The sequence below is a fragment of the Opisthocomus hoazin genome, chromosome 7 (genome assembly GCF_030867145.1).
Source record: "Opisthocomus hoazin isolate bOpiHoa1 chromosome 7, bOpiHoa1.hap1, whole genome shotgun sequence".
In the NCBI taxonomy this organism is placed as follows: Eukaryota; Metazoa; Chordata; class Aves; order Opisthocomiformes; family Opisthocomidae; genus Opisthocomus; species Opisthocomus hoazin.
Window position 1 is genome coordinate 2,866,936 of NC_134420.1, and position 18,087 is coordinate 2,885,022.

At 43.0% G+C, this 18,087-nt stretch overlaps 1 long non-coding RNA gene across 4 annotated transcripts in view; it reads right to left on the reverse strand.

Annotated features, from left to right (window-relative positions):
* Window positions 1-18,087, reverse strand: part of LOC142361844 (uncharacterized) — a 42,113-nt gene that overhangs the window by 23,791 nt on the left and 235 nt on the right. The window contains exons 1-5 of one of the 4 annotated variants that reach the window (XR_012764459.1): window positions 15,478-15,810; window positions 14,342-15,283; window positions 12,930-13,050; window positions 10,288-10,403; window positions 9,193-9,364 (exon numbers count right to left, since the gene is read on the reverse strand). This is a non-coding gene — a long non-coding RNA (uncharacterized LOC142361844). Of the gene's footprint in view, window positions 1-9,192; window positions 9,365-10,287; window positions 10,404-12,929; window positions 15,284-15,477; window positions 15,811-18,087 lie in introns of those variants that run through there. The other 3 variants (XR_012764456.1, XR_012764458.1, XR_012764457.1) reach the window with 3 other exon arrangements.

Genomic DNA, 18,087 nt, shown 5'->3' on the forward strand with positions numbered 1-18,087 from the left:
TGCAAGTAACCAAGCTGGTACATCAAAGAAAACCTCACGAGAGAGGCACAGACAAGAGAACAGGAATAGCCTTGAGGTACAACTATTCCCTGGGCTGCATGGTCCTCATTGCTTCCCACTATCCAGGACTACCTGTTTTCCCCATCCCTTCTAGCCTGCCCTGACTCTTCCTTTGCGTAGTCCCACACTGATGGATGGAGGTGGGCAAGGTGGTACATGGCCCCACGAAACTCAGGCATTAGAAACACAACTCAGAGCAGTCTGGCTGTCCCAGGATGGCATGGCCAGCTTTCCTATGCAGGTGGGAACCTCATGAACCCTCTTACACATCTGTGGCTGTGCCTTGCCTATTTCTCCATTCCAGAGCTGGCCTGCACCAGAGCCTGCATGTGCCTTGCTCCATGCAAACTCTGTTTCCCCAGAATGATTGGGAAAGTAGGCTGGCAAGCTATTTTGTAGGTCAGGTGGCATAGAGACAGGAATCAGGCTTGGAAGGCATCTGCAGAGCTGGCAAAGCCAAAGGTGGGTTGGTCTGGCACCTGTGCTGTGCTTATTTCTTGCTCCATCCTTCCTCAGTGCCCACCAGCCTGAGGCCAGCTGGGCTGTAGGTGCCATTTTTCATACAGGCATTTTACCCTCCGCTGTTAATCTTGAGAAGGGTAAAGTGAAGACGTGTAATGATGTGTTGGAACTGGTGGCAGAAGAGGAAGAATTTCATCTGAAAGACCTACCACAAGGTGGCACGCTGTGCTCAGGGGCACACAGTGCAGCTCTCACCAGACACAACCTCATCTGAGCCCTGCGCTACCTGCCAAGAAGGTACCTGTCTACTTCATTCAGCCTTTGTAAGCAGGTCACAGTTCACATTATGTTCCTATAAAAATTTCTGGAACAGTTGATCAGTAGCCGTAAATAAATTAGACATAATGTATGTGCATCACATATAAGGTGGAAAATCCATCAGGAAGAAAACCATTTAAGGTTATGGCAACTTAACGACCTAGTAGAACAACTCAGTAATTAATGATTATCAAATAACTTGTACACATTAATATAAAGCATGCCTGCAGTTGGCCTGGGATTACTACTTTAATATTAATGTCTGAGGCTCAGAAGTACAGGTGGCTTTGGCATGTCGCTGGCTTCCAGGAGAAGGCAGAAGCCTTCTTGTGAAAGGCAGCCAGCACAGCAGGACTAAATAACCAAGGGCTGCTCCTGCAGCTCTGTAAGACTGGTTCTTGGCAGGTCCCTCTAGTGGGTAGAAGTCATTTGACCACAGAGGATGTTCTCAGCTTGTACTGCTAGGCCACCTGCAGGAGCAACAGCCTAAGGCAATGCTGAACACATTTTGCTGTACGACTTCATCAGTTCTTGAGACCCTGTCAAAGTAGCTACATCAGCAAAATATTTTTCTCCTTGGAAGACCTTTGCTATCACGCAGCTGTCATTTAACTGTACAGGATCAGAGAAGTAGGGGAAATAAAGAGACAAAATACACACCACTATTTTTGACTGATAATACAACTCAGCCTTGAAGTATCTAATATTTCACCTGAATTATAAATGTGGTAAGAATACCAAAACAAGGAAATGCAACAGTTAAAATTCACCTCTATCCACCCTCAGAATTATTTTTATCATAACACACCATCTCCTAATGGATGAAATGCTCTGGTATAGTTTTTACTACATCATTCCGTTCCAACCCAGGCAATGGTGGTGTCTGTGACAGCAGTCTCCTTCCTACCGCATACCATCGGAGGGTTTTCTTTGGGGCCGTTACCTCTGGTTTGGCTTGTTGTTAGTATATCTAGCACTACTTTTCAGCAATCACTTATTTAATTTATTTTCCCCTGCTGGGGAAAAATCTCATGCTTGCTTAGCAGTTTATCTCTGAAGGACTTTACAAAGCTGTAAAGCATTAAAGCCTTACACTAACGGAATGAGGATTTATAGAAGAGGCATAGTATGTACGTGAACTAATCCGACAGGTACCCAACCGGGAGACAGTAGAAATGAGGGTTGTGGGCAGTGTGCAAGAAGGGTGCCTCTGGCGAAAAGAGAATGGAAAACAGCAAGTTACCTGTGCAGATTGGTTAGTTTCCACCCGGTATTTTTTTTTGCTGCTTCTTTTTACAGCTTGGGATTCAAAAGAAAAAATACATGCCATACAATCACCAGCACAAATACTTCTTCATCAGTGAGTATCTCCATTCTCATGCAATACCACGAGGGGTACTAATACAGCTTGTAGATCTTGCTTTTGACCCGTAGGACTCGCAGAACTAAGGTGCCTGCATCAAAGAACGTAATAATCGGTTTGCATCTAATTTTTGGAGGAGTTGAAGACCTGACTGGATAAAACCGTGAGTAACCTTGTCTGACCTCACAGCTGATGCTACTCTGAGATCCTGAGGTCCTTTTCAGCCTGAATTATCACACAATCCTATGTGAGACCAGGTTTCTGTGCCCTTGTTCACTTGAAACACATCAATTTGGTTTGAGAATTTTTAACCAAATGGCTTAAGTTTGCTGCAGGGTAGAAAAAGTAGGGGGGTGTGCTATCCCAGGTCATCTTAAAACTGTATTGCTTTGCAAAAAATAAGTCTACATCTGTGGACAGAGAAAAAGATAAAGACTCTTAACTCAGTAATTAAGGAAGTTGCCTGGGAGAGTGAGATGAGGGCTCCAGGGACTGTTTACATTAACCATATAACTTATGGCTAATAAAGTGCATCAACAGAGAAGAGGAAAAATTCAGAATTTCTCTGCTGTTGGTGCCCTGATCTCTAGGTTCTCAGTCCTGCTCTCATCTTCCCGCCTTAGTGAAGCTTTATTCCTTTTGCAAAGCAGCACAATTTCAACACGGGACAAAGACATATCACCTCTTGCATCTCTCCAGAATAGTCAGAAGTCTGCTGCTTAGGATGCTTACCTAAAAGTGGGCGGTATGAATTTAAACCCTAAAACCCAGCCAAAATGGGCACTTTTAAGGTGTGATCCATTTGACCGTTTCTTTCCCTTGATCTCTCAGGGCAGCAGTAACTGCACTCCAGCACTGGCTCTTCTCAAGCAGTTGGACAGAACTAGCAAGGTTAGTTCAGATGGGCATACCCCAGTTAGTCCAGATGGGCATATCCCAGATACGCAACTCCAAGATGCCTACTTCAGGAAGGTGATCCCATCCCAGATCTTCCACAGTGCCTCTGAGTTACAATGTCATACCACATCTTTCAGCAGTATTCAAATTTAAATACTAGTCTGTGGGGGTTTTTTATTGTCTTGTTTTTTAAGTGCAAGTAAGATGTCCATTTGGAAGGCTGAGCTCAAGTTCTTCCAACCCAAAATCCCTGGTAGGCGAGGGGTTTTGTATAGATTCCCGTTGTTCCCCTACTGAACTGCTGAGTGTGGAGCCAGATAAGCTTTGAGGCTGCGGGAGTCACTTCTCAAAATACTCCTCTGTCAATGTTCCCCAGAAGCTTAAAACAAAATCTCGGGTTTGTAAGCACTAGCAGATTAATGGACAGACCTAGACATGTTTAGAGGCACTAATATAGTGCCATAACATAGTATATATAGTGTATATATATAGTATACTAACCAGTGCCAGGCAGTTGCTTTCTTGCAAGGTGGTTACTGTGATACTCAAAAGGATTACTAAGTTTCTGAGGTCTTGTCCTCCTTGTTTTTCAGGATTCTACACACCCCTTCTTGTTTTCCCTCTTTTCTAAAAGAAGCCACGGTCACAGCTCTCCATGAGGAAACAGAAGGCAATACTACCTGTGTTGACAGGTGACTTTAGAAGTAGCAGGCTGTCACGCTGAAGAGCAGGAACCGTCCTCAGTCAAGCTTCAGAGAGCTTCTTGTCTTACCTTTGTTTCACCTCTTGAGGTCAGCAGGCTCCCAGATTGCTTACTGTCTGCGCTGATGCATACTGCTATCAATATGTATCACAAATGTATGTATCAGTATGCAGCACAAAATGCTGCAGCCCTAAAACTTCTTGGAATATTCTCCATATTGAGTAGCTGTTCAGGGATCCTTTGCTTCCGATTTGATTATCTGTCATTCAGTCCATGACATGACCAGTGACAATGAATTCTCCCTCTGCTCCTGTTTCCCACCTGCCACACGTTTTATATTGCATACACAAAAAGGTACTGGGCGGTAAGTGTTGCTACTTGAGCAACCAAGAAGGGGTCAGTTGTGGGCCTTCAACCTTTGTTCTGAACATGGAGCCAGCTTCTGTCCAGAGCTCAGTCCCTGCTGTGTGACACTGTATGCCGTTCACATACGTCTAATATATGACGGTCAGTTTGCTGCAGTATTTTCAGTGGCTCTGCATACTTTCTGCTAAGCCCGTTACGTTCCCCAGCTCAAAAGCAAGCAACAGGCTGTTTGGCTTGACTGCTTTACCTCATTCGCAGAACCACGAAGTGTACTGTCTCCTTTGGTCCGGGAAACAAGTTGGAAGGTCCACAGTGGTCAGGAATGGGAGGATGCGGATTTATAGGAATGCAGTATGCATACACTTGGCGTTACTTCCTATGCCAGGCCACCAGAATTAGTGCTTCATTTGTCCTCCTCTTGCGTGTGTTATGCATACGGGAAGATGGAGCAACTTCCAGCCAAAAATGAGATGGTTCGTCTAGCACTTAGTTCACTGGGCAATGATTTGATAAGTGTTCAACTCCTGTTTCTGAATGCATAGTCATTGTTAATATATCTACTTACTGGGCGTGAATGTTCAGATTCATCTCTATTATAGCAACTTGTAAAAAACAAAAAAAAACAGTGTTATTAGCTTGTGTTAACTTGGATTTCTCCAGGTGATTCAATTTAGCAAAAACCTATAAAAGCAGAATGTGCTCTCTTGCACATATAACATGAAGTTTAGAAAAAGACTTCAGTGAATGTAATTCATAATGATTTTCTTTTCTTGTTGTCTCTGGTTTTGGTAGGACTTGGCCTGGATGCTGACCTGCTATATCAGATTCTTTTTTACTTCTGGATCATTATTAGAAATAAAGAGTCTCCTGGCATATTATTTTATACTCAGGTGCTATCTCTTTAGAAGGTTCTTCAGCCTTACTCTATGTGTTCTTTCCATCTGTGGCTGCCTGCCTTTCTTTGCCTTCGCTTATCTTTCCGTGTTCTCCTTTGCCACCTAATTTTTTGCTTAGTTTTTTAATTCTGTAAAGTTAAACTCAGACTCTTCTGCTTAATTGCCAGTTCAAGTTCTATGTTGCCACATTGGCTCTGGCAGCAAAGACACTTCACCGAGTGTTGAGCAATTTGAGAAATGCTCACCTTACAAAACATCCAGTGCTTTGGGTGTTGGGTCTGCTTCTGGTCAGAGAAAGAGAACGTTTAACAGAAACTGCTTAGCCTGGGCTTGCAAATGCCCAGGCGTTAGCCCGCAGCATCGGCTTGAACGAACACCACGCTCTCCACTTGCATCATTTTACTGACTTTAACCAGTCTGGTCCTTGGCTACAGATAAAACAAGATGAATACCAGGCTACGTCAGCTTTATAACAAAACATATGAAGTAATCATAGGTTTCATAAGGAAGTATGAAACTTCCAGGTTTTGGAAGTTCTTCCCAGTGCTGAATTAGCAAGGCTGGTGTGCAGCCATGTGTTTGTAAGTCCGGCTATGCTGTTATTTCAATGCCTCCTCGTTGACTTGCTTATCTGTTACTGAATTCTGGCCTCTTGTCTGATTGCATAGGATGCTGGAGAGCAGCTGGTTTGTCTGGGTTTCACAGAGGAACCATATCCCTATGGATATTTACTACGACAACAATTTGGACTGGGTCTCTACTCAGGTAAAATATTTTCCATTCTTACGAATTTTGGCCATACAGGTACAAATTCCAACCATGAGACAAGCAAGTTCTCTCTATTGCATTCGGGGTGAAAACCTGTTGATAACCGGAGCAAGTTCTCTCTATTGCATTCAGGGTGAAAACCTGTTGGTAACTGGGACGTGAAGGTTAATAGGACAATGGGATTCAGTTATGGTAACAGGAAAGGAGGACAGCAATGACAAGGTCATGGGCAATCTAAAAGCAAAGCTAGGTCCCAGCTCTATTTCCTAAACATTCCCTCCTCCACACTCATTGCATCATTCTGTCTTGGACCTTTTCCGCTTATGCAGAGATGGACGGTTGTGTCCTGCTCTTGCTGAGCAATTTCACACCAGTAGAATGCCAGCATCATGTCCCCTCTTTGCAGAGAGACTTCTTGGAGTCCAGCAGTCAAGTCCGACCACCACAGAAGTACCCTGCCATCTCTGCTTTTTCTGCAGACGTAGGTTTGAGAAGACCCAGGGAGGAGCTTGTGACTGTCTGTTCACGTGTATTACCCACGGGAGCACAGAGCCAACTCTTAGTTTTCCCCACAGTCCGTGTTAGCCAGTCTGCGTACATCTGGTCCACAAAGCTGAAGGAGGATTGTGATCCCTGGCTTGAGGTAGCTCAGCTTAGGCTAAAAAACACCCAATAGAACAGCATACACAGCATACTGTGCTCTTTTAGACAAATGAGGAAGGCTGCAGTCCCCAGTCTGTACTGACTTTGCTTTCCTTTCCTTTCCCCTCCTCTAGCTCCAGGCAACATGCAATGTTGAGCAGTCTCTGTTCAATGAGTGGTTTACTGGGCATCTGAACTTCCAGATTGCACATCAGTGAGTACAAACCCCGAGAGCGAATTTTCTTCCCTCGTTTTTGAAAAATGTTTTTTTCTTCTCTGCTTCCCCCCCCCCCCCCCTTCTCTTTTCTTTCTCCCTATTCTTCTTTGCTCTGAATTCTACAAATAGTTGTGGGGCACCAATGAGTTTGGCTTTAAAAAGACTGAAAACCCTAAAGAGAATCATAATCTAATTCAAAACCTTTGCTGGACCCACAGGAAGGTGAGAATGGCTAACAAAAATTGAACATGGGCAGGACCTGTGAAACCACACAGACAGCAACAGAGCCTATCCAAAGTAGTAGCTCGTAAGCATTTGTGGAAATGTTGAGGCACTCTATTTATCATCTGACGCAGTAGTTTAAACCCACTTATAGTGACTACTGACACTATTACTCTAGTGACTGAGATATGCAGCTGGAAGACGGGCTCTTCTCCTTTTCTGTGCTATGGAGATGGCTACTTCTGGAGAAAGGGGACCGGAGGGGTAGTTTCTGCCAGTTTATAGAATCCCTTAATTTAGAGAAATGTCTCTTTGGAGATGCTAGACACAACCGTGGAAAATAATGGAGGGCGAAAGCAAGAAAGTCTTGCAAGTTACTTGTGCTAAAAGCACACCAAGGGGAAAGAAGAGCCAGGAGCACCTCAAGACCCTACTCAGAGTGAGATGGGCTATCCCTGGGAGGTAGTAATTAATGTGAACATGTGAAAGGTAATATTTCCTATGCAGCACTGCAAAAGAATCTGTCTGTCGCCAGTTCACAGCCTATTCCCCACAATGCCAAGACACAGCTACTGAAAGGTGGCTCCTCTGGTGACATCTTTGTGTGCCAAATACAGCACTGAGTACCAATGCAGGCCACTGCTCACAGCTTTGGCAGACATTGTACAGTAAGTAACAACACACTGGCAAAACATTGCAGAAGGATGTAGGAGGGACTGGAATCCTAAGAACAAGAGTTGGCTTGTCCTCCTCTTACAAATTAACACATAGCAACCCTCATTCCCCTTGTCCCCACCAGCACTCCCCTAAGCAACCCTGCATAACACGGCCTCTTGTGCTCGCTCTTTCTCTCTCAGCTTTCTTTCTCTTTCTGTCTCTGAAGAATTCAGGATAGCTCTGGCTTGATGCCTACCTACACAAATAAGACAACAAGGCTTGATGGTACCATTCATAGCCTGCCACATCTTTGCATTCCCAGCAAGCTGAGGAGCAGGGACCACAAGGGACTCCATGGTAGAAGAAAGTGGATAAGAACTAAAGGATATGATTCCAATAGATATGAAATTACCTGAATTTTACTTACTTACACCCTTTCCTGGTGTTTTGGTTCAGATAGGTTAAGAGTGGATAGGGTAAGCAGGAGATGACTGGTTAGAATAGGAGAAACTCTTCGCTAGTTGTGTCTGAGTAAATACGGCCAAGAGCATTTCTGAGCCCGAGTATGTACTCAAGCCAGACTATGGACTGGAGCAGCTGCACATACTTAACTTCATGTCACAGTCCTCTGACCAGTTTTTTTAGGTACTCCTCATGAGGAGGATTTAATGCTTAATAGAACATTTGCTTATTTGAAGTAATTTGAAATTGTACAGGATTTGAATTAAGACGGTGTTCTCGCAATGCACTTAAATCATAATAAATTATGATACACTACATATCCCACTTAGAGTACAGCAACTGCAGTATGCAGTTGAATAACAACATAAAGGCGTTTCCCATTACCGTTCTCTAGAGCATCCTCACTGTCACAATGCCAAGCATCCCCAGTTGTCAGCAAGAAATACACAGGTTGAAACCAGCCCACCGCTCTCTTCAAAGCTTCTTTATTCATTGTTTGGTTTTTGTACTTGGAGTTTGTTTTCGTACTTGGAGTTGGGCTGAGCTATGAGTACACTCCCCATGCTGGTCTGGCTGAGTTGTTTATAACCATGAGGTCTCCACTGTCAGGTGTGTGTGCCCCATAGTCCTCTTAAACACTTCATGCCTGTACTACTTCATGCAACATCCTTTGCCTTCACTTCTCAAAGCTGCTACTATAATACCAGAACTGTATTTCACTGTGTTAATAGACAGCCATATCTCATTCTACATGGAGTAACTACTTGGTACTGCTATCTGTATAAGACTATGATCATACTATAAAAAGATAAACCAGATGTAAAATAAATTAGCCATAGACATTTGGTCAAACAGAAAAGTTGCTGTTGCAACCAAAACAAACAAAACAAAGCTGCAGACAGGCCAGTAAAAGACCAGACTGAGCAAGCCTGACAAGTGTTGGTTCTGAGGCTTTGCAAATGCAACACAAAGTCGAGCTACTATTTGGCTCCACATAGTTCATATAAATCATAAACCCATTATATTCACTAAATTGCTGTTATAATCGGTAGAACCAAGTTCAGAATTTCTGCAGTTGAAGAACGTGCAGTGAACTTCCCAACGGGGAACAGATTTATTTCTTCATTACCCTCTGAGTCTGTGAGTGAGCTGTACTCACCTGGAGCCTGAGGCTTGCAGGCGCTGCTGAGCGTGACTTTTCTGGCAGGCTACATTTCTCAGCTCCTCAGGCTTGCCTCCAAGTCTGTGGTGTTTGACTGCACCTTGCCCAGATCCTGGTTGTACGTGAAGTCACAGCAGGTAGGGTCACTTGCTTAGAGAATGCCAGGGCTCTACCAAAAAGTACAGAACAATAAGCTAATGCCTAAGATAGTTCCACAAATAAAAAAAATATTATTTATTAGTGTCATAGGTTCATAGTATAAAAGCAGATCTAATACATACACAAGCTATGTTACTATAAGTGTACCCCTAAAACTAGTTTTGCCCTGTTGTAAGTCTGTATTTCTTTGTCAGGGACAAACAGTTCTACACGTGGTTGTTACATTTAGCTTACAGAGCCATTGCTGTCTAAAACAAAGGCACCCACTCTCTGTTTGGGTGGTCAATCACTCCATCGCCCTCCCTGGAGCCTCCACGGCATGGAGCCGCTGTTAGCTGCTCTTCGGAGCATTCCTTGTCTGGCTGTGTGTTTCTTTGATCTGTCATATCACACAAACCTGATTCAAGCTCTTTAGTGAATAAAATAGCAATTTTTCTTCTGGCTGCCTTTTAGAAAGATTTTTTGAGGAATTCTAGGGAAGGGAGCATTAGTAAGTAGCAAAACAGTGAAAGTCAGCTGCTATTAGTAGTAGAAAATACTCAGATCAGTTTTTTCTAGTCCATAGTTATATTGACAGTTGTTAGCCATAAAGCTAAAAATAATAGTGGTGTTATCCACTAGTATACATGAGCAATAGACCTAGAAGTAACACAACTCAGTTCTGGAACTGAGCACTCTCAATCAAACATGGATTGTTCCTTAAAATTTTCTAGGAAGAAATAATCTTGGTTTCATTTTTTAAGGAGTGCACTGGGAGAAAAAAAGATCACTCGTATTTTCTTCTCTTTAATAAGGAGGCAGCACCAGAACAGACATTGTATCTAGGACACAGCTATGCTATAGTTCCCTCTTGATAGAGAAGCTGTGATTACTGGGACTAAGGGTGACAATACACTTCTGGTCTACATTTTACCCCGTACAAAAGAAACTCACTGTATGCATTTCAAGTTGCTTATCCTGGGGTGTGAGGAGGGTGTGTGTATTTGTATGCAAGCCTCTACATGAATCCCATCTTCACTTCTGCATCTGGAAAGCCAGCTGAGAGGACTCTAGAGGACACCAAAAGTGAAAAATAGATCTGGGGTAAACTGAAAAATGCACAGAGGGCTCTGGGTCTGCTCTCTGCTGCTTTATCCAGCTCCTCAGGGGCAGGTGGCCAGTGCCAGCCAGACAGGGCCAGAAGAGGTTAGCATGAGGGATTGGCATCGCAAGGTGCCTGCATTCACCAAAGACACTTGGAGACACATGGAGAACATCTGTATGTACTCTTCAACCATCCAAAAATGTGCATGGATGCCCGTCCTGCCCTTTAGACGGCTCCAGGTGATGCCTGAAGACACCAAAAGGCACTCACAAAGCCATGGTGCACACCAGTGGGCCCTTGTAGACCACTGCAGGTCAATTAGCTCTAGGGTTAACATCAAGTTAAGGATTAGAGTAACAGTTAAATTTAGTGTAGGGTTTCAGAGTTATCGTGAGGCATCAGGTCAGCCAGAGCCCAGGTCCAAACTGGACACTGGCCTGCTAGGGCTCCCACATAGAAGTGGTAGGGAAGGTAGGAAACATCAGCTTAACCAAAAAGCTTTTGAAGCAGATCCAATAACAGCCGGACTGCTGAGGCTTCTGTGCTTCCCAGTGCGACACCTGCACCATGATGGAGGAGGAAGGGTGAGCACTCTCACCATCGGCTAGGGAACTCATTCTTTTCTTTTTTCTTATAGATGCATGAATTAAGAGTTATGGGTTAAAAGTTATGAAATCTTATGACCTGAGTGGTGAATAAGTGAATTCATGTGACAGAACAGTCTAGGCAACAGGAGTGAGCCCGTTTGTCATATTTTTTTGTCATATTTATTAATAAGCTCATGAAATAAAGCTTAAATCACAGGGTACATTGTCCTGTAACGCTGAGAGATACCAACAGACCATGACAGGCGCTAACCCTAACAGGCCCGAAGCAAACCCCTAATCCTAATGGCCCTAACCCTAAACATAACTCGAACCCTAATAGGCCCTAACCATAACACTAACCCTAAACCTAAGCCTTACCTGAACGGCTCTAATCCTAATATTAATAAGCCCTAACCCAAATACCAATAGACCCTAACCCCTACCCTAAGCCTAATGTCTGTAAGCCTAACCATAACACTAATAGGCTATAACACTTAGCATAACTCTAACCCTAACGACCCTAGCATAGGCACTAACTCGAACCCTAATGGCCCTAACCTGAACCCAAATAATCCCTAAGACTAACGCTAAGCCTAACCCCAACCCTAACAGGCCCTAAACCTGAACCTAACCCTAACCTTAACCCTAATGGGTCTAACAGTAAACCTAGCCCATTGAAATGGTGAGATTTGAGGACTTTTTGACTAAATGAAATAAAATGCTTTATTTCCTCTGCCTTGGTACATAGCGGGGAGTTTATATTACGACTTTTGGAGCTCATTCCTGCTGTCTAGTTTCAGAATTCACATCAAGTTTCTAAGCATCCTAGGAAGTTTTGGGGAGCAGTAAGCTTCCCTGATTTGCGGTGAGGTTTACAGCTCTGGAAAGGAACCTTAGAGTTTGAACTACAAAGAAAATCAGGTGAGGGAGGTGGGACAAGAAAGCAGGGACAAGGGTAGCGCTGGGTAGTTGCTTATGCAAGTTTGGCTTGCAGGAACAACAGCCACGTGAACGCGCCCTGAAGCAAAGCTGCTCTTGCTCCAGGCGACATCCTGGCTGCTTTTTAAATGGGCACCACACAGGTTGAGTGCCAGCCACTTGGACTCCAGCACCGGACGTGTACTGTAAGGGGACAGGAGGACAGGATCCAGGGTCAAGGTTTTAAGTGAGACACAGATTTCGCGTGTCAAAGCTTACCAAGGCAAGGTTTATTAAGCTCAAACTTAAGGCAGTTTTGAGAGTTCAAGAGTGAACTGGATTACCTGATTTTGGCTCTGACAGGCACAACATGAGTCAGAGAAAGGGGTTGATCGATGTACTTTTAATGACCCTTGAGAGGAGGCAATATCTCTCCGTTAATTAGTAAGAATATGCTCTTTTTCTGAGGTGAGTACCATAGCGATTACATACTCAGACCCTGAAAGAAAAGACTAACTTTTGGAAAGGGGACTTTGGGAATACAAAAGAAAAAGTCAACTGAGTATCAGCCATTAAGACCACTTTCTTACAGTAATAAAAGGGATGAGGTTAATAAATAGAGATCTCACTTGGTAAAAAGAAAGACAGAAGAAAGCCTCTGATTAGATAATAAACGGACTTTGTATTGTTTGTGCAATGATTGAGTTATATGCATCATGCTCAGCACTGATTTTTACTTAAAACCTTTAACCCAGTACAGTCAGCCAGAGCACGTAAAGGATTTGTTATTAAACCATTTTCTATCTTGGAAAACGTGCAATTATGTTTAGAGGTTAACAGCACAAAGTACAATTCCCAAACCATGGGAGTGAATGAAGCGATTCCTGAAAATTCGGTGGGAGAAGTAAGGAGTGAAGCAGGTCTCAGAATGCTGTCAGTTATTCACTAACACATTTCCATTATTTTAAAAAGCCTTTTAAAATTACCTTAAGTAGTCTTTGAAAATAATTTCCTTGTGTAGATGGGAGGCCTGATTTTGAAGACCAGCACTTGATTTTTGGACCTTCGACATCACTGGGCTTCTAGTGCAGTTTGCATTCAGGACCCCTGTGAGTCAAAATGCAGTAAAAAAACCCAAAACAATAAAGAGCTGCAAATATTTTCATTAGTTGAGGAACCAACAGTGTGCAAACGAGGAAAGGTGGGCAACGTTGAGCAAGACTGAGATGAAGGGCTGTGGATAAATGTGAAATAAAGCCTCAGCAACACGGATCGATGCCAGAGTAAACAGGAGGAGGTGTCAAATTTTCCCCAGGTGTCTTCGACCAATCTTATCAGTCTAGTAGGTAGTATAGGTTTAGATGAAAGGCTGCCTGTTATTACCTCAGGAAAATATTTAACGGCTTGGTGAGATTTTACAAAGAAGATAATATCACTGAGAGGGCCAAAGAAGGAAACAAACACAAATTAGTTACACAACCCAACAGAAAAGCATTAAAAAAAAAAAATGACTCTTATGTAAAGAGGTTATGGTACATGAAAACAGAGCGGAAGTAAAATTAGCATCACCACTCAAGTATCTTCTCTAAATGTGAAGAACAATGGAAATAATAGAAAATACTGAGTTATTCTAAAGTACAGCCTTTATTCCTGCAACGCTGAAATGCAAATTCTATTCTTTTCCAATGGTCGTATCTTGAAATCAGAGGTCCAGGACAGAGCTTCCACTGGAAAGAATACTGAAAGTTTGAATTTAAAATGCAGTATTTTTTCTGATAAATTCTCTCTGGAAAAGGGCATGTTTTAAGAAATATCAGCATGCATGACAAATTTCATTTTATATATGGCACCTCCTATTAATAGCTAGATATTAAGTAAATGAAATAAGCACATTCATTGTCTTCTGTGTTATAAAGCTGAATGGGAAATCATAAAAAAATCTGTCAGCATTTCAATAGATACAGCCTTTTGTTTACAGATGTTAGCGAAAATTTTTATACTATAATCACACTTTATTTCATGGCAATGTTGAAACTATTCCTCACCCTGCAGTCTTCACCAACTTGTACATACACACCTATCAGATGCGTGACTTCACCAAAAAAAGCTTCTAACTTATTTGGTTTAAATCTAAAGAAAGAGCAGCATTTAGGAAAAGTAATGAGTGTCAAAAGCACCTTGAACTCTGCCCATATGCAATAAGTAAACTAGGGAAAATGAGCAGAGATTTCTTCATCCTTGCTTTTCCAACTTCACAGAGTCAAGGGCATTGCCAGGAACATGCAGACAATACAAAAGCTACGATTAGGCAGAGCTACATCATTTCACCTCCTTAGTATGTGCCAATTTTGATTTTTCCCCTCATCTCAAGCTACAGAAGAAAGGACACCAGACTTACCACCTTATTTAACTGGGTTTAACAGAAAGATTTGAGGAAAAAAATGTGAGCAAGGCAAAAATCTGTTAGACTTCTGTTAAAGATTACATCTTCAGGCAAGCGTTGCACAAGTGAAAGCAGCACTGGCTTGGCCAGCTGGCTGCTTCAGCAGAGCTGGCTGGGAACAGGTCGTGCAGACCTCTGCTCAGGCAGGGCGTCAGCCGCGCGCCACTTGGGCAGACAGTCGCTAAAGGAGTCAATAAAAGATGATGTTTGACCAAACAGGCAATTTACCCTGCAGATTTACCTTTGATCTATTATATCAGGACAATGCTAACATGAAGAAATAATATGTTTAATTGAGTTGTTTTCCAAAAGTGAGGAGGAACCAAAAAGAAGGCTGGACATGATCTGCAAGGGTGAAAGAACTGCAGCAGACTGGATAAAGCGAGCCAAGAGATGGGAGTTTGGGTTCAGGTCTCCCAGCGGTGTCTTGTCTCCTAGGTACCCTCACCCTCTCATAGTCTTACAAACCAACACAGTTCATGTATAGAAACAGAGATACCAACTTCCAGAAGAACTCAGTTACCTGCTTCTTCACTCATTTCTGATGGCAACGCCAGCAGCATCCGTGAGTGAAAGCCGCACTTAAGGCTGAAAACTCGCCCAGCTACCACCCCCGGGAAGGCTGCCGCAGGGCATTTTTTACTTTCATTGTGTTTGGGGAGTGTTGCAACTGCAGCTTAGTCTGTAAACAGCATCTCCCATCATCATTATTCCTCAATAATTCTTACAACATACATGCCCAAGGTCAAGTGAAGATTCCTGAGACTTCAGTGTAGAAAATAGGAGAGAGTTGATTCTTCCCCAGCTATTTGTTTGTAGAAGAGTATCCACTTGTGTGTCAGTGCTGTTGCTGCCAATTCCGAATCAACAATCACTGTGAGACAAGGTTTTACTGCACTGAAAAAAAAAAAAAAAAAAAAAAAAAAATCAATAAAAAGATAACAAAGTACCCAACACTGGTCAAAGTTTTAAAATGGTGAAATCCAAGCAAAGAATAAGCACCGAAATAAACAGACACAGCAGATCTACAGAAAGCATTTTTTGTGATTTATCACACGCTACAAAACAGGGAATTAAGTTTTTGTTCTTACTTGTTCCATTATAGCTTGACAGTATTCGAATCGGATCATTGGATCCAACTTTGCTCACAGCCACCAAGCAAAACGCCTTGTACAATCTTGTAATGATATGCATGAGATGGATTAAGATCAAGGTGAACATTTCTGAGGTTTTCAAGATACTATGAAGACATTGCCTGCAAGTTCTTCTGAGAAAAAGCACGAAGTAACCCGTGTCTACTGTTTTCTTTCAAGGTATAGAGCAATGTTGCTTCATTTAATACAACAGGTCAAGCTGCAACTTCTAGGCTCAAAAATGTCACCATTAATCATATAACTGTACTAGACTGCCTTGATCCAGCTACTTCACTCTGGTAAGCAGGATGCAAAACCATTTTTGTTAATTAAATAAGTACAACTATCAGTTTACCAAGCTTTAGTATGTGACCTGAAAGTAAATATCAGCACAGCTCCCGAGGGCCTGTTTACTCCCAGACTGCAATGCAGTGATATTCCCAGCCATGCTGGGGTTGAAGTTTGACTTCGGGTGGAACACCACCATGACAAAGTTCAGGCTTTTATCACACAACTAAATCATACAGGCTCTCCACAGCAATCCAGGCTGTAAAAGTGTCATTGTTACCAGTGAACTGAGTTATCACTTGTTATTTCTACACCACTGCCTCAGTGTTTAGCCTTGATTAGCTTTCCCAGACTAGGTAAATATGCAGCCCTTTAGAATCATTTGCAAACCTAGGGCTTTCTCAGGAATCTTCTTCAGTCTAAATGATCCATCCCCACAACTGAAATCATCCTGAACTAGAAGAGAACCTCAGAACTTCTCAGGTGGGAGAAGTTTTCATAGGAAAAGTACATTGCTACTTTCTTAACAGGACAGAAAAGGAACGCGACAGATGCTTTGCAGGTACCTTGAACAGCTATTTGTGAGGTGATGGTACAGCACAGATTACCAAGGTCTTTAGCTCTTAGTCTGGATTCAAGAGCTAAGTGGGAATCTAGCAATTACTGACAAACCACACATCTGGCACAATTGCCTTAATTTCACTTACAATCATCAAAATAGAGCCTTAGCTCTTCTCCCAGGTCTGTCCAAAACGTCCTTATGCAACTACTTAAGTTACGTCCTCAATGTCAGCTGAGTATAGCCTATGCTCAAGTCCAGCTTTGCACGTCATGATCTGTGTCACGATCACGCAGTTGTGAGCTGAAACATCGGTTCAGAGTAAGTTCTGCCTGGGAGGAAAGGTCAAGCTTTAACATGCACTGTGTATCTTCATGTAATCTATTGCCAATGAGAGATAAGAACATGCAACACATCACTGATCGATCCACTTCTGCAGCACTGGTTTGATGCCCCAAACCCCACAGCAAACAAAACTTAGTGCAGAAAAAAAATCACAGGATGGTTCGGGTTGGAAGGGACCCTTAGAGGTCGTCTAGTCCAACCCCCCTGCAGTGAGCAGGGACATCTTCAACCAGATCAGGTTGCTCGGAGCCGCCTCCAACCTGACCTTGAATGTTTCCAGGGATGGGGCATCGACCACCTCTCTGGGCAGCCTGTGCCAGGGTTTCACTGCGCTCATTGTAAAAAATTTCCTCCTTATATCTGGTCTAAATCTACCCTCTTTCAGTTTAAAGCCGTTATCCCTTGTCCTATCACTACATGTCCTTGTAAACAGCCCCTCTCCAGCTCTCTGGCAGGCCCCTTCAGGTACTGGAAGGCTGCAGTAAGCTCTCCCTGGAGCCTTCTCTTTTCCAGGCTGAACAGCCCCAACTCTCTCAACCTTTCCTCAGAGCAGAGGTGTTCCAGCCCTTGGATCATTGCTGTGGCCTCCTCTGATCCCGCTCCAACAGGTCCATGTCCTTTGTCTACTGAGGTACAGAAAGGTTGGACTTGAGGCTGGGACATTATTGCCTTTAGAAACCTGCAGAGTTAAGGCACTAAATGATGAGCTGTGGCTCATACCGTGTGCCAGAAGACCAGCCCACACAGTGCATGTGCGTATCCAAACAAGACCCCTCAAGGTCTGCTCATTTACTGCTGGGAAATGCAGTCAGATGGCACAGATCCGTCTCCTCTCCCTCGGACAGAAGGCAGAAATGGAAGGACACAAGCCAGAAACCAGCCCACAGGCAGAACAAAGACTGGATAATTTGAGGGGAAAAAGTAAAATTCTTTTGCATTAAATAATTTCAAATGTTTATTAAGGGGAAAAAACTGAGAACACTACTTTCCTCTTTCCAAAATGATGATGGTCACCATTTGTAAACTTCAGTTAAAAGCTTATTAAATTAGAGGGGGGGGGGGGGAAACCATCAGTGGCATCTTTTTTCCTCTCAGCATCTAGGCAAAGGAGGCTACGCAGCCCTGTCATGACAGAGTGAACACATTTTGCATGGCTAAGTGTTCAGACATTATTTGAAACTCCCACCTGTGATGTTAAAAGGTGCTCTTAACACAGCTAAAAATACATTTTTTTTAAGAAGGCTCAACCTACTAGTAAAGTCCCAAGCTAGGTGCATCTTTGAGGTAAGTTTCCTCATGGCAGAACTTTAGATTAAGCCATCTGAGGTCTCAAAACTAGTATCAATCATGAAGTCCAATACTTGCTTCAAACCATA